Source organism: Rhineura floridana, chromosome 1, assembly GCF_030035675.1.
Source record: "Rhineura floridana isolate rRhiFlo1 chromosome 1, rRhiFlo1.hap2, whole genome shotgun sequence".
NCBI lineage: Eukaryota > Metazoa > Chordata > Lepidosauria > Squamata > Rhineuridae > Rhineura > Rhineura floridana.
This window is the reverse complement of record NC_084480.1, coordinates 79758277-79786064: the sequence shown is the minus strand read 5'-3', so window position 1 is coordinate 79786064 and position 27788 is coordinate 79758277. Positions and strand designations below refer to the sequence as shown.

General features: G+C 40.1%; 1 long non-coding RNA gene across 1 annotated transcript in view; it reads left to right on the top strand.

Annotated features, from left to right (window-relative positions):
• LOC133383662 (uncharacterized) overlaps positions 1-27318 on the top strand; it is a 38792-nt gene extending 11474 nt beyond the window's left edge. Inside the window, exons 2-3 of the long non-coding RNA XR_009762367.1 lie at positions 25957-26095; positions 27171-27318. This is a non-coding gene — a long non-coding RNA (uncharacterized LOC133383662). The remainder of the gene's footprint in view (positions 1-25956; positions 26096-27170) is intronic.
• The last annotated feature ends 470 nt before the right edge of the window (positions 27319-27788 follow it).

Below are 27788 nucleotides of genomic sequence, written 5' to 3'. Positions count from 1 at the left end.
TTCCAATATGTTGCTACTTCAGCAATGACTCTAGCTGTTCGAAAAAAGAGGATACATGCTTTCAGCCTCCTATGTTTAAACCACTTTATTTAAGGCAAGGTGTTCACGGTCAATTAAAAACATAGAGCACATCTACCATTTTGCTAGAATGTATTTCACCTCCCACTGTTTCATCATGTGCAAATTGAGACACTCCTGAGGTCCACTGGAGACTATTCTGCAGAAGTCAGTGCCATTATTATGTTTGGAGTTTTTTTAGTGTAAATTTTGCAAAGTGTTGCTGTACTTCACATATTCACAGAAATAGAAACAAAAGAAAATGATTTCCTATAGGAAGCTTCACTAAAATTGCAAAGGAAATCAGACATATTCAAAGTGACCATCTGAACTATATCAAGTGTCTTCATAATGTTGGTTCCTCCCTGCTAAAACAAGATCAGCACAGTACATGTCTTGTTTCTGTTATTTGGGCTGATTGCAGGTGTTGCCACCACTCACCATATGCTCAGAGGCACATGTTACCAAATTCTTCCAAGCTACACAGCAAGTGGATTGGACTGTGAAAGACCAACCCAAATGGTGTTTGCATTTTGACCAATTCATAGGGCAGTACAATATCTCAGAGAGGAGTTCAGGTCTCCTGCTCCCCTGGTGCATTCACTATAGCTGCCCAATTTCCCTGCTTTTTAAAGTTTGATAGAAATATCTGTGGGCTATAGGTACATTCTTAAACCACAAGGGTTTTTTTGCCTATGAGTGAATTTCCCTGCTTTTTAATCCAGCAGGTAAGAAATGGGATCCTGTCCAAGTTTGCTGAGAATGGATTGATCATTTGCATGCTTATTGAGTTCAATGGGATTTACGCCTATGCAATCTTGGTTAGGATAGGAAAAACTGACCATGGGGGAGGAGGAGTGGGAAGTAATGTATTGGAGGGGGACAAAGGAAGGGGGAGGGGAAGGCAGGTTTGATCATTTCCATGCTTATAGAGTTCAATGGTATTCACTTCTGTGCAATCATGCTTAAGATAGGTAAAACTGACCATGGGGAGGAGGAAGGGGAGGGGGAGGAAGGGGAGGGGGAGGGAGGGGATAGTAGGGAGGGGATGGTAGGGAGGAGACAGTAGGGAGGAGACGGGAGGGTGGGTTTGATGATTTGCATACTTTCTGAGTTCAGTGGGATTTATTTCTATGCAATCATGTTTGAAAATAGAAATGGACTGCCTTCAAGTCAATCTCCACCTATGGTGACCCTTTGAATAGGATTTTCATGGTAAAAGGTATTCAGAGGTGGTTTCACCATTGCCTTCCTCTGAGGCTGAGAGGCAGTGACTGGCCCAAGGTCACCCAGTCAGCTTCATGGCTGTGTGGGGATTCGAACCCTGCTCTCCCAGGTCGTAGTCCAACACTGACCCAGGGAAGAGGCAGGGAGGGGAAGAGGATGGGGAGGGTTTAATCAAAATAGCACTCCACTTACCTGGGAGTAAGCCCCACTGAACTCAGTGTGATTTACTTCTGAGTAGACATTTTCCTCCTTCCCTATACAGAAGCTCTGCTCCACTTACCTGGGAGTAAGCCCCACTGAACTCAATGGGATTTACTTCTGAGTAGACAATTTTCCTCCTTCCTTCCCTGAAGCGCATTGCTATCACACACATGCTCTGCTCCAATTACCTGGGAGTAAGCCCCACTGAACTCAGTGAGATTTACTTCTGAGTAGACATTTTACCACCTTCCTTCCCTCAAGCTCACTGCTAGCACACAGAAGCACCGCTCCACTTACTTGGGAGTAAGCCCCACTGCACTCAATGGGACTTACTTCCGAGTACACTTTTTAAAAATTGCAGAGTCCTTCAAAGCTCCCCCCCCCATTTTTTGACTCTTTCTTTCCCTCAAGCTTGATAGAGCGAGTGGGGAAGGCAGGCAATGGGAGAGCGCGCGGGTGACCTTGGGCCAGTCACTGCTTCTCAGCCTCAGAGGAAGGCAATGGTAAACCCCCTCTGAATACTGCTTACCATGAAAACCCTATTCATAGGGTCGCCGTAAGTCAGGATCAACTTGAAGGCAGTCCAACACAACAACATGAGCAGACACATAGGCAAACTCCCCTCTTTTTCTCTGCCCCCCTAACTGTTTCTTCTAAGGGGCTGGAATCCTAATCCTTCTTACCTGGGACTATGTCCCACCGAACTGAATCGGATTTACTTTAGACTAGGTTTGGGGTTAGGATTGTATTATGAATGTAATCAAATTTAATTTTGTAAAAATTAATTGGGTGTTAGAACAAATTAAACCGGAACTGTCACTAGAAGCTAAAATGATGAAACTGAGGTTATCATACTTTGGACACATAATGAGAAGACATGTTTCACTAAAAAAAGACAATAATGCTGGGAAAAACAGAAGGGGGTAGAAAAAGAGGAAGGGCAAACAAGAGATTTCTTGATTCCATAAAGGAAGCCACAGACCTGAACTTACAAGATCTGAACAGGGTGGTTCATGAGAGATGCTGTTGGAGGTCGCTGACTTGAAGGCACATAACAACAACAAGCCCCATTGACATTAGACATTTTTAGAATTACAGTGCGAGCCCTCAGAATCTTTCCCCCTTCTCTCTCTTCTGCCCTTCTCTCAAAATAGCACTCCACTTACCTGGGAATAAGCCCCACTGAACTCAGTGAGATTTACTTCTGAGTAGACATTTTCCTCCTTCCTTCCTTGAAGCTAATTGCTAGCACACAGAACCTCCACTCCACTTACCTGGGCGTAAGCCCCACTGAACTCAATGTGATTTACTTCTGAGTAGACATTTTCCTCCTTCCTTTCAAAATCATTGCAAGCATACAGAAGCTCTGCTCCACTTATCTGGGAGTAAGCCCCACTGAACTCAATGGGATTTACTTGTGAGTAGACAATTTTCCTCCTTCCTTCCCTGAAGCTCATTGCTAGCACACAGAACCTGCACTCCACTTACCTGGGAGTAAGCCCCACTGAACTCAGTGAGATTTACTTCTGAGTAGACATTTTACCACCTTCCTTCCCTTCAAGCTCATTGCTAGCACACAGAACCTCCACTCCACTTACCTGGGAGTAAGCCCCACTGCACTCAATGGGACTTACTTCTGACTAGACTTTTAAAAAATTGCAGAGTCCTTCAAAGCTCCCCCCCATTTTTTGACTCTTTCCCACTCATCTCCATTCTGCTGCTGCTTTCTCCCTCCATTGGCCACTCTCTCTCTCTCTCTCTCTCTCTCATGTGCTTCCTCACACAGAGCAAGCTCAGCAGAAGGCCAGTGTGAGTCACATGTCTGTTGCCCACCAATCACAGGCGCAGACTTCCCCTGCTCCCTCCAAGTAACTAGAAGGGGAAGGGGAGGGGGAGAGGGAGTGAAACAAAAGAACTGTTCTGCGCATGCAGTACATTATGATCCACTGTAATGCATTTTTAATAAATTAATTAAAAATAAACCATGCCGTTCTTTGTAATTTAAACCTACTACAGATGAAGTACTGTGTTTGGGGGCAAGCTCAGGGATTTGATTAGAGATACCTTACAGTCATCTCTGAGTTGTAATCAACGACAAAAGATTATGACAATTTCTCAAGAAAAAAGTCCAAACGGCTTCTAGTTTTTTTCTTTCCCGTTTTTCACTTTAACCTGTGGATTCTCCGTGGGGGGGGGTGTGTGTGTGTATCACCAAGAAAACTTCCAGAGTTGTAGAGCAAGCGATTCTGAATCCAACAGTATAAGACTTGTAAGTTTTTGTTTTGAATTGGGACTATACAAAGCACTAGAAAGGGGTGTGGGGGGTATTTTCATTTAACATGGTAGAACATGAAAAATCCCTACTGACTATATGACTATAGTATACAGCCACTCTCATGGCTGTATAATACTAAGAAATGTCATTTTTTGTTTCTTATTTACTGTATACCTAATTTCACTGAATAAATCCATACATAATTTGTTAGTTCTACATTAACTGTTTTTAAAAATGGTCCATAATATATAGTTGAGTCCACAATTCAAAAGTAAAGACTAAAATTTGTATATACACTCATACTCATTTATAGATGTGAGAAATATTAAAGAACTTGCTTAACCCTCATTCCCAGTTCTCAATAAATGTCCCTGGTGCACATGGACATTATCAGCATAAACAGTAAAAAACCTCCAACAAGCAGACAAGACTCACAGCAATTAATAGCATGGTCAGGGTTCATAAAAACTCAAGAGTCACTTCCACCCAGCTGATACTTAAAAGCACCACAACCAGAAAAATCTTTCATCACCTTCTTTATCCTTCAAGGGCCATTATGCCTACCTAGAGGGACTAAAGATTGCAGAGTCTCACTCTCTCTTCTCAGAGGTAAATGGGGTGGCCCTTGTCCTCATTCTACCTCTGAAGTGGATTCCCCAAATGGAACTTCCCTTTAGTGTTGCCCCCTTCAGGATTGATCCTGCTGGGGTTGGTCTACAACTTGAAGCAGGCCTGAAGGATTTACCCCACTCACTCTTAAAAGGCCTGTAGGGCCACGGATTGCATGTGGTCCAGGATGGCAGGGCCCACCTTATCTGGACCTAGATAACCAAATGCAGGCAATTCTTCCTTCCTCTGAGAGATTACCCTCAAGAAAATGTGACCCTGGGGAAGTTGCCTATCACTGACCTAAAAGATCTGGACCTGGGTTACATGAAGGGCTGCATGCTCCATCTGGTTACTCATTAAAATAACTTCTTTATTTGAAGATTTTTGCATTATAAAACAGCCTTTCATTAACTAACACTTCCTTAACCACGCATTTCAAACATAACCACCAATTTTCACCTTTTTTTCCATACAACGTTACAGTTTGAAGCTGATTTAGAAAATGCACTCAAACTGATCCCACCAGGTTTTACAGTAAAAAGGGGTGGGGCTTGACTAGCACTGTGTGCCCCTGAAGTGGAAAATTCCACCTCTGAGGGTCGTTGATATTAGTATGTAGATAAGGTGGAAGGGGTCGGATGTTGCCACAGGTCAGGGCAGACAAAAGATGAGTATATGAGTTTTTACTTCCCTGTAATGGACAATTACGTGACGAATCATGGAGCCAGGTGGGAGTGGGAAACAGGTAACGCCCCTTATTGGATACCTTGGGACACATGACTACATTGTGAAAACCTATAAAAGACCCTCAATTTGGGGAAGAAGGCAGTCTTCCTAGCTTCCATAGATCTAACCGAAGCATATTTACATGTGCCAATCCATCCGCAGCACCGCAAGTTCCTCCGCTTCATTTACAACAATCAACACTATCAGTACAGGGCAATGCCCTTTGGCTTGGCATCAGCGCCGAGGGTCTTCACAAAAATTATGGTGACCCTTGTCACGCATCTCCGTCAACATAGGTTGAATCTTTACCCATATTTAGACGACATTCTGATTCGTTCACACACAGCACGGAGATGCGCGACAAAGGTCACCATAATTTTTGTGAAGACCTTCGGGCGCTGACACCAAGCCAAAGGGCATTGCCCTGTACTGATAGTGGTGATTGTTGTAAACGAAGCGGAGGAACTTGCGGTGGTGCAAATGGATTGGCACATGTAAATATGCTTCGGTTAGATCTATGGAAGCTAGGAAGTCTCGAGGCTGAATAGCTTCTTTTATGGACACCAATGTTTCCATGCGAAATTTCCGGTATCTGACAAATCTGTTTAGAAATTTTAGATCGAGTACCGCCCTCTAATTGTTTCCTTTTTTGGGCACAAGAAAGAGAACAGAATAAACCCCTTGAAATTTCTGGTGCTGCTGAACCGGTTCTATGGCTGCTATCTGCAACAGAGGTTGTATTGCCTGTTGTAGTAGCCTGCGCTTCTCGGGATGTGCCGACACAGGTGACGGGAGAAATCTGTTTGGAGGCGTAGCCTGAAACTCTATCTGATACCCATACTGTACAGCATTCTTTACCCAGCGGTCTGATGTTGTCATCTGCCACATGCTGGCCAGGGCTCCTTGCAATTGTAAGTATAATATCAGCTGTAAGCTTTAACCTGCCTCAGTGTCATTTCCTGGAAAAGGACTCCATTAAGGAAAAAATTCCACAACACCCCCTATTTCAGAAGAGAGAGGTGGAGATGCACTGAAACCAACAGAACAGTGAGTGTGTTTCTACCCATGTACATATCTTTTGGAAGATTGTGGCATAACAAAAGGATGTCCGCTCTACTTCCTGGCAAAACAATAAAGCCCATTTAGGACAGAAACCACAACAGAAATTTATTTTGCTGCCATACTTCCCAAATCTCTGAAAATAAATTGTATGTTCATGGAAGACCTCTTCAGGCATTCCATTTCCATTTAAGATAAATGTGTGAAAGGGGAGTATGGGGATGAGCGTGCTACATCACACACACACACACACACACACACACACACACACACACACACACACACACACACACACACACACACACGTTGTTTTCATTGTTTCCTCTAGCTCATGGAGAGCATCCTGAGAAGCAGGTAGCTTCCTCACTTCAGGCTCTTCACTTCAGATGGTTACCCTCCATAAGTTGGAAGACAACTGGGCTGGTGATAAGGTAGAGTTAATACTTGTCCATATGTAACATGAAACCAGAATGCCTGAAGAGTGTTTGTGAGACACAGCAATGTATGCTGTTAAAGCAAATAGAAGACAGCAGTGGGTAGCAATATTACCACAACATATTAATAAGGAAAATACATTCTTAATAGGAACATGTAAGGATCTCTTTTGAATATAATAATTCTGGACCCATATATCTCTAGGCAACCATTAGAAGAACCAATTATTTCATGCTGGTATCAAATACTTTAAAATGACCTAGGTTATGTAGTCATCAGCTAGAATTAACAACCTTCTCATTATAAAGAACTTAAGTAATGCCGAAATTATGTGACAGATACTACCATTTGCTTAAACACCTTAAATTATTTAGTGCACACTTACCTGAATACAATGGGTCTTACATCTGAGTAAACACACACTGGATTGAGATACCAGGAGTTTACACAGATGGGTATGTATTATAACATGAGAGAGAGCGCACACATGCATAATAAATTTCCTTGGATTTCATATAAATTCAGCTATATCTGATTGCAGAATTAGCTTGCATCTGAAAAGAGGTATTTTTACTGTTGCTAAGACTGTTTTCTTCAACACTCATTTAAATTATGTTGTTTTAAATAATCAACAAAAAGCAAGTTCCTGAATTACTGCCAGCAGCAATAGTCTAGGCCTGTCAAAGTGAAAGATGGTAAGATACAAAAAAGAGCACCTCTCCCTCTCTCAGTGAAATACAAGCATTAAATCCATCTAAAGTACCAAATATTCAGCACTGATGCTATCACTAATAAGCAGAGCTTGGAAAATTTATTTTTTTGAACTACAACTCCCATCAGCCCAATCCAGTGGCCATGCTGGCTAGGGCTGATGGGAGTTGTAGTTTTTAAAAAATAACTTTTCCAAGCTCTGCTAATAAGAGATGATGCTCCACAGGGGTGGGGGCAAAGATTTCAGGCATATTTGAACAAGCATCCCACTGTCCCAAAAACTGCAAACGTACCATTATTGCCTGCTGCTTACCATGCAGACACACCTCTCTCTGAAGGTTTCCAAAGCCCAAACTAAGTATGTGAAGAATATGTATCAGTTGTCTAACATGCAAACACTAGAAGTAAGAAGTGGAATGAGACTTGACAGTTTAGACAAGCAGTGGTTGCTAACCTGTGGCCCCATGAATGCTGTTGGATTTCAACTTCCATTAGGCCCAGCCAGCACAGCTAATGGGCAGGGATAATGAGAGTTGTAATCCAGCAACATCTGGAGGGCCACAGGTTAGCCTTCCTTGGTCCAGAGTCTGGCTGCTATGTTCTACATATGGCAATCAAGTTATTCCTATTTATTCTCACAATAATCTTGTTAAATTAATCTAGCCCTCCAGCTTGTCCATGGCATACTCTCCCACTGAATTTGCCAACCCAAATTGAAATAGTTTTTTGGAAGCTAGACTTCACATTTCTTCCTGCATTATCTTCTATTCTAAATGCATTTCTGGGGGCTGCTGAACAGCAGTATATTGTTAAACAGGAAGGGTGGGTCTGCTAACTAAAATATGTAACTTGTCCCTTGGGTCCTCCTCCGTGCCTGAGGACTGGAAAGTGGCAAATGTAACGCCAATCTTCAAAAAGGGATCCAGAGGGGATCCCGGAAATTACAGGCCAGTTAGCTTAACTTCTGTCCCTGGAAAACTGGTAGAAAGTATTATTAAAGCTAGATTAACTAAGCACATAGAATAACAAGCCTTGCTGAAGCAGAGCCAGCATGGCTTCTGCAAGGGAAAGTCCTGTCTCAGTAACCTATTAGAATTCTTTGAGAGTGTCAACAAGCATATAGATAGAGGTGATCCAGTGGACATAGTGTACTTAGACTTTCAAAAAGCGTTTGACAAGGTACCTCACCAAAGGCTTCTGAGGAAGCTTAGCAGTCATGGAATAAGAGGAGAGGTCCTCTTGTGGATAAGGAATTGGTTAAGAAGCAGAAAGCAGAGAGTAGGAATAAACGGACAGTTCTCCCAATGGAGGGCTGTAGAAAGTGGAGTCCCTCAAGGATCGGTATTGGGACCTGTACTTTTCAACTTGTTCATTAATGACCTAGAATTAGGAGTGAGCTGTGAAGTGGCCAAGTTTGCTGATGACACTAAATTGTTCAGGTTTGTTAAAACAAAAAGGATTGCGAAGAGCTTCAAAAAGACCTGTCCAAACTGAGTGAATGGGCAGAAAAATGGCAAATGCAATTCAATATAAACAAGTGTAAAATTATGCATATTGGAGCAAAAAATCTGAATTTCACGTATACGCTCATGGGGTCTGAACTGGCGGTGACCGACCAGGAGAGAGACCTCGGGGTTGTAGTGGACAGCACGATGAAAATGTCGACCCAGTGTGCGGCAGCTGTGAAAAAGGCAAATTCCATGCTAGCAATAGTTAGGAAAGGTATTGAAAATAAAACAGCCGATATCATAATGCCGTTGTACAAATCTATGGTGTGGCCGCATTTGGAATACTGTGTACAGTTCTGGTCGCCTCATCTCAAAAAGGATATTATAGAGTTGGAAAAGGTTCAGAAGAGGGCAACCAGAATGATCAAGGGGATGGAGCGACTCCCTTACGAGGAAAGGTTGCAGAATTTGGGGCTCTTTAGTTTAGAGAAAAGGCGGGTCAGAGGAGACATGATAGAAGTGTATAAAATTATGCATGGCATTGAGAAAGTGGATAGAGAAAAGTTCTTCTCCCTCTGTCATAATACTAGAACTCGTGGACATTCAAAGAAGCTGAACGTTGGAAGATTCAGGACAGACAAAAGGAAGTACTTCTTTACTCAGCGCATAGTTAAACTATGGAATTTGCTCCCACAAGATGCAGTAATGGCCACCAGCTTGGACGGCTTTAAAAGAAGATTAGACAAATTCATGGAGGACAGGGCTATCAATGGCTACTAGCTGTGATGGCTGTGCTCTGCCACCCTAGTCAGAGGCAGCATGCTTCTGAAAACCAGTTGCTGGAAGCCTCAGGAGGGGAGAGTGTTCTTGCACTCGGGTCCTGCTTGCGGGCTTCCCCCAGGCACCTGGTTGGCCACTGTGAGAACAGGATGCTGGACTAGATGGGCCACTGGCCTGATCCAGCAGGCTCTTCTTATGTTCTTATGTTCTTATGAAGCAAATATGAGAAGGAAATATAATGTTATAGTCACCTATGTACAACAATATAGTCAGTTTCCATTAATCAAGACAAGAGCATGGGGTCTACACACAAAAAGGTCAGAAAAGAAAAGAAAACCCTTATTTTCAAATGTAAAAATATATCATGCTTCAGATGAAGTTCACAACTGCTCAGTTTTCATGAATAATAAAGTTCCTGAAAGATGTGAAGGAAAAAAAAGGCATCTTGCCTGGCTATGTAAAACATGTAGACATGATGTAGCCAGCTTGAACAAACGATTATTATGCAGCGTTCATGTTGTATAAGACATGTTGCACAGAACTGCCGAGACTGAGAGATACGGACTGTTGTGCTTATAAGGGTGAGACTGGCAAGCTGGAAAAGCATTCCATATCCAGACCCAAAGATTGCGAACCCTGCAGGAACTGGCCTCCAAATATGGCCCTCACCTCCAAAGCTGCCTAAGGGTGCTCACCTATGCATTGTAAAACCTTTCCATCTTCTGCACCTATCTCACAAAATATGACCAAATTATCCTATATAGCCACACCCAACATCTATATCCTTAACCCCACCCTCAAACAACATGCACTGACAATCCTGCCAACAGTAGCCATCTGAGAATTTGTGTAAAAAATTTTTTTTAACTAAAACTTCCTCCATCCATGTAAGGTGACTTGAACTTAGGAAGTAATGAAACCAAATTTCATGTAATTTTAAATTACTACAAAAATGTTTCAACTTGGGAAACAATCAGAGTGCAGCTCTTAAGAAATTTTTAGCTATTTGTATTGCTACTTGCCTAAAGTGCCTGATCCATCTTATTGCTCATTCAGTATTTAAATCTCCATGCTCTCATCTAGTCTGAACATTATATGTGTTATTTGACTATCTAATCATATTTATGCATTTCAGTTTCTCAAAGGGAAACTGGGTTGTATATAAAATGTATGCTCTGATGTTTGAACTGTAAGATCTGGTCTTGCATTAGGATTGAATTTGCAATATTATTCAAAGTTATATTCAAAGAATACACAAGACCCCTGCAGATATATGCTAATACTCTGGAAAATAGTTTAAAAAGAAAAGGGGAAACTCAATTCTTTTGGTATAATAAATCATAATGAAAATTACAGCAAACAATGAATTTTGTGATAGCCATATTTACTTAGAGATAAGTTCCTAATGTGATGGATGGGATATTTATTTTCTTATAATCCATGCTTTCATAAAAGTATGTCAAAGTGGCATACAACATATAAAAATAAAATTGGCAAAAAGTATCCATAAAAAATCATTTAAAATAAATACTGATTGGTTAAAAAAAGAGAGTTCATTTTACTGAGGCTTGTCTAGCAATACAGTTTTCAGAAGGTTCCTGAAGGAAGGGAGGGTCAGTTCTTTCTGAACCTCTACGGGTAGGGAGTTCCACAGAGTGGTAAAAGCTCAGTCCTAGTTCAAGCCAACTGAAGCTCAGAGGGGTGGAAGACCACCAGAAGTACCCCATTGGAGGATCTCAGTGACTGAGATGCAGCATAATGAATCAGATGGCCCTTAAGGTACTTATGAAGTATAATAGGTTATACAACATGATAACTTGCATGTCTGTATGGTTTCCTTAACAGCACCCATTTTGGGAAGGAGCAATTTTCACTGGGACAGTGACATGGGGAAAAGATTAACCTTTCTCTGCCAACACTTAAATTCCTGATCTGGATTAATGCTGACCAAAATTTAAAGAGGCAGGATATTCAACCACAGAAGACTAAAGTAATGACAACAGAAGATTTATGTAACTTTCAAGTTGACAACAAGGACATTGAACTTGTCAAGGATTATCTTGCCAGTCATTAACCAAAATGGAAACAATAGTCAAGAAATCAGAAGAAGACTAGGCCTGGGGAGGTCAGCTATGAGAGCTAGAAAAGGTCCTCAAATGCAAAGATGTATCACTGAACACCAAAGTCAGGATCATTCAGACCATGGTATTCCTGATCTCTATATATGAATGTGAAAGTTGGACAGTGAAAAAAGTGGATAAGAGAAAAATCAATTGATTTGAAATGTGGTGTTGGAGGAGAGCTTTGCAGATACCACACTACTAGCAGAAACCAATAAAGATTTAAAATGAATGCTGATGAAAGTTAAAGAGGAAAGCACAAAAGCAGGACTACAGCTGAACGTCAAGAAGACTAAAGTTATGACAACAGAAGATTTATGTAACTTTAAAGTTGACAATGAGGACATTGAACTTGTCACTTTATGAATATCTCAGCACAGTCATTAACCAAAATGGAGACAACAGTCAAGAAATCAGAAGGTGGCTTGGACTGGGCAGGGCAGGTATGAGACAACTAGAAAAGATCCTCAAATGCAAAGATGTATTACTGAACACTAAAGTCAGGATCATTCAGACCATGGTATTCCCAATCTCTTTGCATGGATGTGAAAGCTGGACAGTGAAAAAAGCAGATAGGAGAAAAATAAACACATTTGAAATGTGATGTTGGAGGAGAGTTTTGTGCATACCATGGACCACAAAAAAAGACAAATAATTGGGTGTTAGAACAAATTAAACCAGAACGATCACTAGAAGGTAAAATGATGAAACTAAGGTTATCATACTTTGGACACATAATGAGAAGACATGATTCACTAGAAAAGACAATAATGTTGGTAAAAATAGAAGGAAGTAGAAAAAGAGGAAGACCAAACAAGAGATGGATTGATTTCAAAAAGGAAGCCACAGACCTGAACTTACAAGATCTGAACAGGGTGGTTCATGACAGATGCTATTGGAGGTCGCTGATTCATAGGGTAGCCATAAGTCAAAATCAACTTGAAGGCACATGACAACAACAAAGCATTATTAGCAAACTGGAAAATCTAATGTAACAAGAGAAACACCTGGCAAAGTTTGCTGCCATTCAGCAGCCATTATTGCTTTGTTCAGTAAAGCTTGATTTCTCTTACTACAAAGCCAAGTCTGAAGGTTTTTATTTGCCAGTTTGTAAATATAATTTACTCAGTATTTCCTACTGGAAGAAAAACAGTAGATCAATTTCATTAATTTATAATCTTCTGGTAGATTGTATACATAGTTTTGAATGAAAGGGGATTCTTCAACAGGAGACAGGAATTATTGCTCATTTTCAGTTACATGGAGACCAAGTTTGTGTTATGCCCTTGTGTAGTAGTCACTTAATTATGACAGTTTTCATCAAGACAACAAACAAAAAAAGGTTACAGATGGTTTATTAGAGCTGCAATTCTGTACTCACTTTACCTGGGAGTGTTCCTTTGAATACAATGATGCTTACTTCTAAGTATATATGTATAAGATTGTGCTGCAGCACAAAAGATCCACAGATCTCTTCCTGGGAGACCAGGGTTCAAATCTCCACATAGCCATGAAGCTCACTGGGTGACCTTGGGCCAATCACTGCCTCTCAGCCTCATGAAAACCCTATTCATAGGGTCGCCATAAGTCGGAATCAACTTGAAGGCAGTACATTTACATTTATGTATAAGATTGTGCTGCAGAACAAAGATCCACAGATCTCTTCGATGTACTTTCTGTATCGGTAACTGATATTCTTATTACACCTAGCATGGACAATCAACAGCCATTTAACAAAATAACAAAATAATGCATTATGAGTTACTAAGAACTGCCTTGGGACACCTAAATTTACAGCTTGTCTTTCATATATTGTTCACCATTATTCTAAGATATAAGCTTCACACTGTCCACTTAACTCATTTTACAGATGCTTGAAGAGACAGGATTTTATTTATACAATGAAATTTATTTATACTATTACAATGAAAGGCAAATGATTTTAATTTTTTTCTTGTTTGGGTCTGGTTATGCATGGCTAGACTAATTGCATGTGTTGTACAATAATCATTCTATAAAAGCATTCACAATGATTTGCTACTACCATGTTTTTGTTGTTTGTTGCAATTTCATTAACAAAATTGTTGACATCAACTCCAAGAAATGGAGTTATAGACCCTTCGGAGGCCCAGTGTGAACTGTTTGCAAGGCACTTTGAGGGTAAACTTGCTCATCTCCGTAGCAGTCTTGATGCCCCATCCACATCTACTGTAGATTCCATTGTGGTGTCCAGTGCAACGTCTGCTGCAACTTCTTGGGAATGGTTTAAGTTGATGCGACCTGATGACGTACACAAGGTGCTTGTGATGATGCGGCCAGCAACGTGTCCTCTTGACCCTTGCCCTTCTTGGCTTATTAAACCTTGCCGTGGGGGTTTGACCGAGTAGATCCAGGGTGTGGTCAACATATCATTGCGGGAGGGAGTGCTTCCAGCTGCCCTCAAATAGGCGGTGATCTGACCACTCCTGAAAAAACCCACCCTGATCCCATTGGTTTGTGACAACTACTGACAAGTCGCAAATACCCCCTTCTTAGGGAAGGTGGTTGAGAGGGTTGTGGAGCAGCAACTGCAAGCACTCTTGGATGAAACAGATTATCTTGACCCATCCCAGTGTGGGTTCAGGCCTTTTTTCTTTTTTAAAGATGTCTTTAAAGCTTTTAAAAAATGTTTTCAAAGATGTTTAATTTCATAGTATTTTAAAGTCTGTTTTTATGATGTTTTAAAGTGTTTTTAGTGCTTTTGTTTGCCACTCTGGGCTCCTGCTGGGAAGAAGGGTGGGATATAAATGAAATAATAAAGAAATAAACCTTATAAAGTCAGTTGTATAAATTGCAGTACTCTTCCCTCAATATTATTTTGAGATTATAGATGCAGGTCAAATAGTGAATAAACTAGTCTAATGCTTCCATGTCTCAGAACAATTTATTTTTTAAAAAACCTTATGACACAAATCTGTTGTCCTGGCTTGGCACATTCTCTTTCTTTGCAGCAAGCCCTAAGCCAATGTATAACTGTTGTGTACTTCCCTACCTTCCTACAACAATTAAATGTGTTCAAATGATTATGTTTCTTGAGAGGGCAATTTGCCCATATTGAGTTCAGTCTGCTGTTCCATAATAACGTGTTCTATTTTCCTGATAAAAAGTATGACTTGAAGTATTTATCGCTTCAGCATTACTTTTTCACTCTTCTGGTATAGTTAATGTTTCTGAGCTTGTCCATTTTTCTTCTCACATTACCAGCACAGCCTGCAGTTTGGTCTTGATTGGTAAGGTCAGTCAAAACAGCATGGAGTCAAGTTTCAAAACCATTGCATTCTCCTAGTGGCACCTATCTCAATGGCAGATCAACAGGATCGTACAGCATAGTGACAGACATCACAGTACTGGATGACCAGGTGTGAGGGTATCAACCAAATGCAACTGCTCAAATTTTAAGGATTTTCTCCAAATTACAGTGCCTCAGAAAACAATGTATGATGTGCCAAATGCATATGCTGTTGTTTTTAAATGGGCTTTCTTTTTCTTTTTAAAATTAAGAATCTGAATTTGCTAGCACAACTTGCTGGAACACACACACCCCATCTCCCCGGAAAAACACATTGATGCAACTTTTATTTATTTATTTATTTATTTATCCAATCTGTATCCCGCCCTTCCTCCCAGCAGGAGCCCAGGGCAGCAAACAAAGCACTAAAACACTCTAAAAGATCATAAAAACAGGTCTCAAAATACATCAAAACAAAACAGCATTAAAAACATTTTTTTAAAAAACAACAATCCAGTGGATTCCATTAGAGATCTTTTGAGAGATCTTCACTTGGGATGTTCTTTTAAAATGGAAATTAGTTCTGAAAATTCTGTTACACTTAGGGCTTGCAAAACCACCAATCCAAGCATTTATCATAGGGTAGCTGCCATCTGCCACCACATTATGTCAGATTCTATGTTAGTAGCTAGATACAGGTTGTAATTAGCCCCTAGTAGACAACTGGCTTCCTCTAGTGAGCTAAAGCTAAATAGAACTACATTTAACAAACAGCCTCCTGGTACAGAAGCCTAGGACATAATCTATGTAAAAGCTCTTAGACATGGGATGGGGATTTGCAATTGTCCATGTTCTACAGTGAATCAATGGCAGGCACATTCACAGTTAAGCAGCTTTAAACCAGCTGCTTAGTACCACCCTAATGTAAAATTATAAAATTTTCCCACTCCTCAGGAATCTCACTGTTTATATGAGCTTTTGTGTTTTCTGTCTTCCTCTTTTGTACTGCAATGAAAGGCTGCCTGAATGTCTGCCTGAGTGTGAGACAACGGGAGTCAATATTATTATTATTATTATTATTTATTTATTACATTTATATACTGCCCCATAGCCGAAACTCTCTGGGCGGTTTACAACAATTAAAAACATTAAAAACAAATATACACATTTAAAAACACTTAAAAAAACAGTTTAAAAACACATGCTAAAATGCCTGGGAGAAGGGGATATAGTCTTGACCTGGCACTGAAACGATAACAGTGTTAGTGCCAAGCGCACCTCATCAGGGAGATCATTCCATAATTTGAGGGCCACCACTGAGAAAGCCCTCTCTCTTGTTGCCATCCTCCGAGCTTTCCTCAGAGTAGGTACCTGGAGGAGGGCCTTTGACGTTGAGCATAGTGTACGGGTGGGTTCATGTCGGGAGAGGCGTTCCATCAGGCATGTAATTCATCCTTGAATAATAATGATGATAATAATACTAACCTACCCTTTGCCAGAAGGCCCTAGAGTGGGCCATAACAATATACAGTACAGTATTTAAAACTGTTTAAAACAAATTACATGCACAACTAGAGAGGGTCCTAAATATTTAAGTGTCAACAGCCAGGGTGAACAGGTGTCTTCAGCATACAATGAAAGCTGTATAATCAAGGTGCCAGAAACACCTCTGTAGCAAGGTGCTGCTGCAGAGAATACCCTCTCCCAGGCTTCCACTTCCCAAAATTCTGGGAACAGTAGAACTACCAAGAGGATCCCCACTGCTGCTCTTAACACTTAAGGGGGTCTATAGGGAAAGAGATGGTCTTTCAGATATTTGAGGCCAAAGTTGTTTAGGGCTTTAAATACTAGTGTGAGTATCTTGAATGGGGCCCAGAAATGCACTGGCAACCAATGCAGCTGTTTTAAAATGGGCTTATACCCAGGAAACAAGTCAATGAGCCAAAATTTGGCAACAGAATATCCCTTAAATACATTGGAAGAAATTAATAAATGTGTGTTTTCCATATTCAGGAAAGGACAGGAGCCTTTTAGCAGCCTTATAAGTAACAAGCGTATATGGTAGCCAACCTCCTGCTTACTTTCCTGAGCTCCCTCATCCCTCCAAGCTTCATGACTCTGCCCCAGCTTTCTTCCCCTGTTCCTGTGCTTTGTTTCTTCACAATACGGCACTGGTTAAAACAGGCTACATTATGAAGATTGCCTACAAGGCTCTTTCTTTCTCATCTAACTTTTACAAAATTCTTTGAGGCACAAAAAGTGAACAGGGGCTGGGCTGGTCACCTGGCAGCAATTTATACTAGCATCTAGGCTGTAAGATTGCAATATCCAATCAGTGTCATTGTGAGTTTTATATTTAATTCAAGTGTCAGTTCTGTGTCTGTTTTAAACATTAAAATTCCTCTTTCTAAGCATGTTAAAAATATTACTTTAAAGGATAAATGACAAATCAGCCCTGGTACAATAACATAGGTTGCCCAATACTCATAGTGGACACTAAGGCCATCACCACAAGGGATAGAGAGTATTCAATAAAGGGGTGCTTAAATAGCACAATGCATTTTCAAGGCAGGGACAAGGCTGCCCATCCAAACTAGAATGTAAGCCCAGGATAAGGGTGATCTTAAGTTACTATGATGCATTTAATAGAAGATGGAATGGAGATAAAGTGATTGTTGTTATTTTCTACAGAGATCTGTGGAGAAGAATTTTCTGCTTTTGATCCATTTCGATGCACTTGAAAAACAAAACTCAAGACACAAATCAGTCTTTAATTGCCACATACTTATATTAGCACAATTACTTTTGCAGTTGTGAAACATTGGGCTAAAATTATTGTTAGTTATATAATTATACACAAGTGAGGTATACATATCTACCTATCAAAACCAGATGAGATGATAACATAGTTCCTAAACAGAAGTGATGAAAACTTAGCAAGCTGAAAGTAATAGTTTTGCTCATCAGGTAATGCTAACAGAAGTAAGTATCTGTCTTGGATCCCACTATAAGATTCTTTGCCACTGACGTCACATGGATACCAGAACATGGCAAGGATAGACAAAGATTGTAAGTAGTAGCAACTGTCAACAAGCTTACCATTGCTAACTTGGGTCTTCCATCTGATAGATTCCATTAAGTATATCTTTTAGTGGGGCATGCTGTGGGTATAAATTACATACAATATGTGTAGCTATTATGAAGAAACATCTATTATTTATTAGTACTTAACGTACAAAGATGAGTATCTAGTAAAGTTATGAATATACTATTAATGGCTTATTTTGTACTACAGTAGGGCCCTGCTGTATGGCATTCAACTTTAAGGCGTTCCGCTGATACGGCGGCTTTCGTTTTCCATTTTAAAGGGTTTTCCCCCCTTTTGTGACATTTTCGCGCGACACGGCCCATTAAAGATCTGGAACGGAACCCCCCGTATAAGCGGGGCCCTACTGTATGCTTAAATACCTGAGCTTGAAGTAAAACTCAAGCCTAAGACATCTGCAAATGGTGGCTTAAGAAGAGCCTGCTGGATTAGGCCAATGGCCTAATCAGTTAACCATCGGAAGCCCACAAGCAGGACCCGAGTGCAAGAGCATTCTCCCCTTCTGTGGTTTTCAACAACTGGTATTTGGAAGCATACTGCCTCCGACTATAGGGACAGAGCATAGTTATCATGGTTAGTAGCCACTATAGCCTTATCCTCCATAAATTTGTCTAATCCTTTTTTAAAGGCACCCAAGTTGGTGGCCATCACTGCCTCTTGTAGGAGCAAATTCCACAGTTTAACTATGCGCTGCATGAAGAAATACTTTCTTTTGTCTGTCCTCAGTCTTCCAACATTCAGCTTCATTGGATGTCCATGAATTCTAGCATTCTGAGAGAGAGAAACTTTTCTCTATCCACTTTCTTCATGCCATGCATAATTTTATACATTTCTATCATGTAACCTCTCACTTGCCTTTTCTTTAAACTAAAAAGCCCCAAATGCTGCAACCTTTACCAAAGGGGAGTTGCTCCATCCCCTTGATAATTTGTTTTTGCCCTTTTCTGAACCTTTTCCAGCTCTACAATATCCTTTTTGAGGTGAGGCAACCAGAACTGTACACTGTTCCAAATGCAGCAACACCATAGATTTGTACAACTGCATTAAGATATTGGCAGTTTTATTTTCAATACCTTTCCTAATGATCCCTAGCATGGAATTTGTCTTTTTCACAATCGCCGCACACTGGGTCAACCTCTTCTTTGAGCTATCCACTACAACCCCAAGGTTCCTGATCATTCACTGCCAATTCAGACCCCATGAGCATATATGTGAAATTAAGTTTTTTTGCTCCAAAATGTGTAATTTTACACTTGTTTGAAGGTTAAGCCAATCTACACATTGGTTGGGATGGTGTGAATCAGGTAATTCTTCAGTGGGATTTGCTTATGCTTATGATCCCACCTCATCCCTATTCTGGGGATGACTAAGTATTTTGTTAATTCAGGATCTGCCTCACCCACATGCAGCTGCAGACTGTTGAAAGCTATTTAAGGGGAGCTCAGGGGAGCCTCCCAAAAGGCCTATCCAACCCCTAAAAATTCCCCAAATCTCTGCAAGGAAGATGGAACCGAGAGTGCCTGTTTGTTACAGACGTGTATTCATTAAATGAAACAGAGTTTACAGGCTTAGTAAATTCAATAATTAAGTCCATTTGCAGGGTTCTATCTGACTGAGTCATACCCAGAGTAGACATGACTAACTTAAGTCCACTGATTTCAATGAATGCGCTCTGAGAAAGACTTCATTGGATACAACCCTCAGCATTTATATATCTTCTTTATTTCTATCTATAGGGTGCATTTATAAGAATAAGTACAGCTTCTCTTCAGAGGTCTTTTTTTAAAAAAATAGAAATGATATTTATTAGACGATTATCACTTCCCAGCATACATTAATAATTGCCAGATCTATGCTGATATGACTGATGATCTAATTTGGTAATTTCTTGTCTCACCCACAATGATTTATTTTCTATGAGAACAGGAAGAACTGTTTGTTTTCAGCAAGTATGTCGCAGATCTATTTGCCAGTATGAAATAATGCAAATACTATATCCACACAATTTTTTTATTCAAGTTAAATTTCCAATTGGATCATGTCTCATCAGCACGCAAGCAGTCTAGCCTACCATAAATTAAGTGATCAAACAAAAATTAGAACAAATGTGACAAACAAAATCTTGCTTGGATCATCTGCTTGCAAGGTATAGTACAAAAGCGTACTGCATTAATAGAAGTGCATTAGCATAAATATAAAATACTACATACTCTCTTGACCCCCGCCCTCTGCCCAATGGCCCAAATAAACTGAAAACGCAAACTGGCTCCTATTTTCTGTTTTTCACCAGAAATAAAGAACATCCGTTGCCTGAAGCTAGAGCAGCACTTATGGATCTCTTTGATTCATTATACAAACACAAGCTGAACATTAATTCAGGGTATTTCTATTAGTGTTTTAAGATACTATCTTAATGCAGCTTCTCCCTTTCCCCATGTCCCACTTAAGAACAAATCTTTGTTCTTTTTTTCTTTTTTGTATTTTGCTTGGGTTTTCATCAGTGAGAAAGAGAAAGAGACCCTCTTGCTGCTTCCTGTTGGAGCTGGTGCAGCAATCAGATAAGTAGGTAGAAGGAAGTGGGTAGGAAGGAGGCTTGAGGGAGTGTGTATTAGAGACATGCTTTGAGTCTTCTTTAACGCATCTCAATGAAGAAAAATAAAAGGCACAATGACAATTATTTCACCTTTGGGAGATGTAAAACCATCTTCATTTTTATCAGAAAACCTGTTCTGCCAGCCTATACATTTAGGTACTTTTTTGCTTTCTGATGTTCAGAACGCATTGCTGTTTCAAAAGGCAGGGAATTATTCTTTGTCAATTAAAATAAATTAGAAAAAGTCACTCCTGTCCTCCTGCTAAAAGCTTTTATCAATTTTTAGCAATGTCAGCCCCACCTATTTCTTGACAATATTGCTAATTGCACAGGAACTGCAATGGAGCTATAATGTATAAACTAATAGCAAACTCATTTTCCACTTGTGTGGAATCTTATGTAGACTAAGCATACAGAAGATGGAGGTATCAGCAGGCTTGGGGTGGAGACCCCAAGTTTTGCTGAAAAAAGTTTTTTCCCTTTAAAACTATAGGAACCCAAAAATAGGTCAGTTGTGGGGAAGCAGAAAATGAAGGGAATTGTAAATGGAATGGCGTATCTCAAAGAAGGGCATGACTGTCTGCACTTCATGCTGCAAAATTTTGTTGCAGTTCCCACCTGATTTTTAAATATAATTTTTTAAATATAATAATAATAAATATTTAAATATAAAATATAAATATAAAAAGAAGTCACAGTCAACAGTTTTGCAAATATTATCTATTTATTTATTTAAACTCTTGGTCCTGTTAACAGGAACAACAAGGGCCTTTTCCAAGCTAAAGAACCCTGCATCTTTTATTCTCATATTGAGATGGAGATTGCAGCCTAGGGGTGAAATAAGACATGGACAGCAACTGTTGGGTTAAACTAATGGGCCACTTTATTAAACCAAATTCAGACTAGAATAATGAACCTGCAGAGAGGGTACTTAAGTGCGGGAGCATCAGGATGACACAGACAAAGTTTGCTAGCAGCTATTAGGGCTACCAACCCCTGCCAGAGCAAGGGCATGCCAATCTGCCAAACCGCTGCCCCAACCACACCCTGAAGGTGCATAGGGAGGCCAACCTGCGTCATCGCCCCTTGGGACCCTAAAACTCAGAGCGGATGAGTCATGTTGGCCCCAAAGGCGGCCCGTATCCTATCCTACCCCCAGGTCCTATAGCCTTGAGCTGCAGGCCTCCAGAACCGTCTGTCACCTCCTAAGGTGCCTAAAGGTGTCACCTAGCTGCCCTTCCCTTTTAACCTTTCCCGCACTTCCTTGCCAAAGTGACCAATTAAGATATTAAAACCAAACAGACCAAATCACCCTATTAACAAAAGCTCCTGTGCTAACCCTTGACACCATCCCTGCTAACCACAGTGCGGAGTAGGCAAAAGAAGCCCGACGGCAAAGCAAGGCAGGCAGGCCAAAAATTCCTAGTTGGCCCCGAAGGGACCAAATTAATCACATTGCAGCAGAGGGAGGGTAGGGTGGGCACTGAGGAATCAAAGAGGGCCGGGGGAAAACAGTGCGGGCTTAAATCCGCTCGGCTACCTCGCCCCTTTAGTGTGCCATGTCAGTGCATCACCGCCACATGTGCACACCCGCCCACTCAAGATGGCGGCACGCAAAGCTCCCCCTGTGATCCGGGCAGTCCTGGGGTGTGGAGCAGAATTCTGTGCTGAATAACACGTGCTGCTCCATTGGTCATTTTGCTTACTCTGTTAGCTACTTATGCTAATGATAATAATTAGTGCAAAACTACTGAAAAAATGAGGGAGCAAAATAATTATAACAATATGTGTAACAGGGACGTTTGGAGTTCTCCATGAGTATGGAGCCACCCTGGGCTCCTACTGGGAGGAAGGGCGGGATATATAGTAAATCTAATAAATAAATCTATGCTGACCATTTGGTCGAATAAACTGTGATTGATTGAATAAATAAATGAATAAATATCTGTCTCTTTCTGTCATATCAAAATTTGTACACCTTCAAGGACTGGTTGAATTGTATGAATGAAAGCCTGGTTTTTAGAAAAGAAACTTGAATGAATACTCTCTCAAATATCAGCATATTTTACAAAAAGAATTTAGCACCTATTTCCTCACTTTGACACTTCAATGCCTCAAATAAATAAATGACAATTACAATTACGGCTGTGATAGATCAAGTTGGTTGATCCTCTTTTTGGATAAGAGAATTATGATAGGTTGCCACTAGACAGGATGAATTTCCTGACACACCCTAGGCTTGATGTCCCCAGTGTGGCACCCATAGGAACCACTGCACCATCAATACCCCCATTGGTGCTGCCAAAGTTCTCGGTTCCTTCCAATGTTTAATTTTTTTTGTTGAGAGGGGTTGGCATGTGTGTGGGGGGGGGTTTCCCAAAAGGTTGTCTAGCTGCTTGGAAAGCTACTACTGCCAAGTACCCTCCCTGAGACCAACTGAGGGAAATAAAGACAAGAGCTTTGGATTTACTTTTCCAAAGTTCAGATGACACAGGATGTTTAACAAAATCTTGTGAAGCTTCCTTAGACTACTAGGCGTAGATTAATGACCATGCAGGCTGAGCACACAGAGAGGATTTCAGTGAGAAAATCCTTTTTAAACCAATGAAGCCAAATATAAAAAAGAATTTTTGGAGGGAAAGTTTGGGGTAGGAAAAAAAAGAGAGAGGCAATAATCGTATATAGAGACTTAGACATGCAACAAAAAATCAAAACAAACTAGTTAGTTACATGTTATTTGCTAGAGCCAAGTCTTGGGTTTCAGAACATATGTAAATTTCATTTCGGAAGAGAGGTTTAAGGTAGAGCATCTGGATGGTTCCAAGAGACAAAGACTGAAGGTGAAACACCACATTTTTAACTCCATCTCTGATGTGAGTGGCCTTTGTGGCCAATCAAAAATTTATTTAGATGCTAGATCCACCTTCCTAACTACTCTGACATGATAAAAGAGCTAGCCAGTTCTTACTATTATTTATTTAATTAATTAATTTGTATCCCACCCTTTCTCCCAGCAGGAGCCCAGGGCAGCAAACAAAGCACTGAAACACTTTAAAACATCATAAAAACAGATGATTAAATGACCTTTGCAGGGTGGGGTAGGGGAGGATTAAGCTAGGAATGTGGAATGTAGAATAAACCCCAAGATATTGTTTTCTCAGCAGGGGTATGATATTCCATACACTCTAGATGTCATTGTTGAGCTACATCAGCACTATAGGGATTCATCACAATGGTTCAAGTTTATGTACTTTCTTTCATATCCTGACTTCCAGAGCTTGGAAAAGTTACTTTTTTTGAACTACAACTCCCATCAGCCCCAGCCAGCATGGCCACTGGATTGGGCTGATGGGAGTTGTAGTTCAAAAAAGTAACTTTTCAAAGCTCTGCTGACTTCCCCCTTGATCATAGCACCACACTATTTATTGTTGTTTGTCTCTTGCTTTTGCCTGTGGTCAAATGGCTTCTAACACAATCTGATATGATTTATCATCTTGTCAAATCCACAGCCAATTAAATGGCGATGTGACATCAGAATGTACAATGGCGCAGAGTGTAGTAATGATGTTACATCATGATGTGCTTGTGATAGCAAACTTTGCTTTCCTTTTGTCTGCAGAGAAAGTACATTCATAATGTTAAACCTGTTACCTTAATGTTTACTTCCAGAAAGTTGGCTATTCAATGCCATTGTTTTGTTATCAGCTACAAAAATCACATCTAGTTCTGCTGCTATACAATTATGCTTCTTTTTTATTATTAATGCAACAACCTGTTTCCATTCTCTAGGGAAATGAGTATATGAACACAGCAAGCAATCCTATGCTCTAATAAATAAGCACACATGGCAGCTTTTATATCCACAGCAGTGCAGCTTGGTAAGAATTTGTTATCAACAATGTATGCTGCCTCAAGACATTTCCAGTAATGAAAATGTAGTCAGTATCTAATGGTTATGTGCACACACACAAAAAGTAAACAGTGTTAAGTTCACCCAATCCTCCTTTCCATGCTGATTAACAAGTAAAAGGCAATTTCTCAGTGATTCAGAATTTCTGGTATAAAACTAATTGGTTAATAAATTCTAAAGGCATGTTGTATGGTTAGTTATATCAAAGAAGTCTTAATCGTGAACTCGACATGTTTAAATCCCAATATTAATTGTTTACAGTAATTTGATTGTAGTATTTTTGGTCTGTTTTTGTTAGCTTCTTTTAATGTCTCCATTTAAAGAGGAAAATCGCAGGATAGAAATTTTATTATAAATATAAATGATAAAGAGTTACAAAGCAAAGAACACTGAACTTGTATGGCTGAATCCCAAGCAGCATCAGGGTCAAAAGGAACAGCAGGAAAATAATTATCACATTCTAGAAATCTATTCTGTCTTTTTTTGTAAGACACAATGGGGCATGAGGAATATTCTGTATAGTTTGCCAACCATACCATTTTCTAGAACCAAGCAGATTTTGTCCCTGACTATTTGGGTCAAGTTCAACATCACTGGCAGTGTGAAATTTACTCACATCTGATGCAACTCTGGTATTCAAAAATGCAGACTGTGTTAGTTACTATCCAACTGGAGACGCCAGATAGTGTCAGCATCCATGCTAAGCAGAGAAACAGATGTTATGCCTCAACTTCTTTTGTATGGTGGACTGGTCAGCTGACTGGCCAAACATGAGGTACTAATTATATCCTGCAAGGCGATTGTTGTAGAAGCAGAATATGGAGGTTACCCACAGGATCCAGTGGTAGCTGGCATTGCTGAGATATAATACTTACTCAAATTTTTCCACAAGTACTGTGACACTGCAGTGAGCCTTATGTTGTTATATTTTTGTTTGTCTATATCAGTATGCATGATGCTTTACAGAGTACAAAAAGCAGGTCACTACCCCAAGCAATTTACACTCTACAGTTTGACATAGGAAGAGGTTAGAACTGGAGGCAGAGGTAGACAGGAAGCAGGAAAGCTATATATGATTGTTTCAGTTGCATGTGCTTCATAGATGGGCATAGTAAGCTCTTGAAAGCTTCATGGAAAAGGTGGGTTTTGATGAGGAATTTGACTGAAAAAAGAGAGGTGGCATCATGCAGGTGTGTTCTAGAATGCACTTCCAAGCATATTGGGCAGCAAGGAATAAAGGCAGAGTCTTTTGAGGGAGCAGGAGACCTTAGGATGGTGGAGCTAGGGGAGTGAAGATCACAGGCAGGAATATATTGGGAGAGATAAGGGAGGGCTTTGTAGGTCAGGGGTGGATAGGAAATCAGTGTACAGATTTTAGGAGGAACATCATATGACCAGTGTGATGAGAAAAGTTAATGATTCTGGCCACAGGGTGCTGGGCAGATGTGAGGAGACTAAAGAACACCAGACGACCAGAAAGAAGAAGATAGCAGTGAAACCAGTAATAATCAGAGCTATCTGGGATTCCAAACAAAGGGGAGGAGAACGGAATACAGGCTAATGATCACAGGTCAGAGTTGAGCAAATACTTTCAATTCTAATATTTGAAATTGTAATGGTGGGAGGCTACATATTATATAAATAAATAAGAAATGGCAGCCAGAGGGCTCCTGATCTAGATCAAAATGCATGACCGGGATAAAAGGTTAAAGCCCCCTTCCTCCCACTCTGTGGTCTCAATCAGGATCTGCCCCCCCCCCCGCTGCTGCTTGATGAAAAGGCAAGCAGTCAAGGGCTGATCACATTATTAACATCACACCTAGTTTGGCCCAGTAATGCTGTCCCTAAACCTAATAGAAAGACACTTTCTCTCATATACCTAAAGAATCTCACTCTTGCTCTTAACCACCAACAGATATCTAAACTCACCAAACAAGTTCACAGTGATCCACTCTGATTCACCATATGCCCTTCTCCCCATATATGCCTTCTCCATGCCTATACTCCTGGTTGTGGAATAGTTAATTCTGTCCCATAACTAGGACAAACAATGGGACCAAAAAAAAAATGAGCGTGGCAAGGATGACAGGAGCTGAAGGGATCAACAAGGCACAAGTTTGAAAGAGACAGAATTTGTATTGTTAGAATGGTTACCATATTCTCATTTATGTGGCTTTCCAGTATCTAGGCACTGTTATGAATACTCATTCTTCTTGCAAGAATGATTGTATTACTTGTATCACCCCCTGACAGACCTCCAATGTTAGGTATTTGCATGCCTGACTAAGTAGAATTAAAAGTGCAATAAAGCCCAGAGTTTTGTAGAGGGTTATTTTTTCCATTACCTTTTGCTATTCACCTCCCTAGTTTTCCTCTTTGTATTTCATTAACTGGCATAACTCATGCTGGAGCTAATACTGACATTTGTACATTCTCCCCACCCTGTATCTTCACTCACAGGGTTGGAAGGATATTTAATAAGTATACTTCAATAATTAGACATTTCCTTCCCAAACAGTTGAAAAAGACTCACCACCTAGTTTCAGTTTTGGATGTTGGATCAAGGAAATCATGAAACATTCATTTTAACGCAGCATGGAAAATGTCGAGATATCAACAGCCTAATTTGTGTATTTCTTTCTCAGACTCTTCGTACATGAAAGTAGCAGTTTCAAGAAACTCACCATCTCTAGTAAGATGGCCAAAGATTATTATGTGGCTTCCTAGATTGAACAGAAACTTCTAACTAATTCTTCATTTGCTCTAAATTTTGAAAGCACTGTCAGTATTCTTAAGTTCATGTAAGACAGGATAATAGAACTGTCAGACAAATTTTGATTGCTATGAATGCCATGTATAAATAAAAGTTAAATGAAAAACTAGTTAAACTGGGTAGATGTATAGCATTAACAGGAATGTGTTTGATGTAAAATATACTTTCTTCACTTCGGTTCTTAGTCTAATATGCAATTTCCTTGAAGATTCATGAAATATAGTCTTTGAACCCTCCAAAATACAGGTGTTTTTTAATCAGGTATATCCTGCTTTTTTCACCTTGTTTTTTGCCACAGAAAAAGCAATTACTTGAACTGATGATGATGATTGATGATGATGATGATGATGATTTCTTACCTGCCCTTCACCATGAGGTCCCAGGATGGATTACAACCATTTAAAATTTACAATAAATTGTCATTTTTAAATTTACAGTTTCAAAATACAGTATTAAAAACAGTTAAATCAGATCACAATCAAGAGAATAG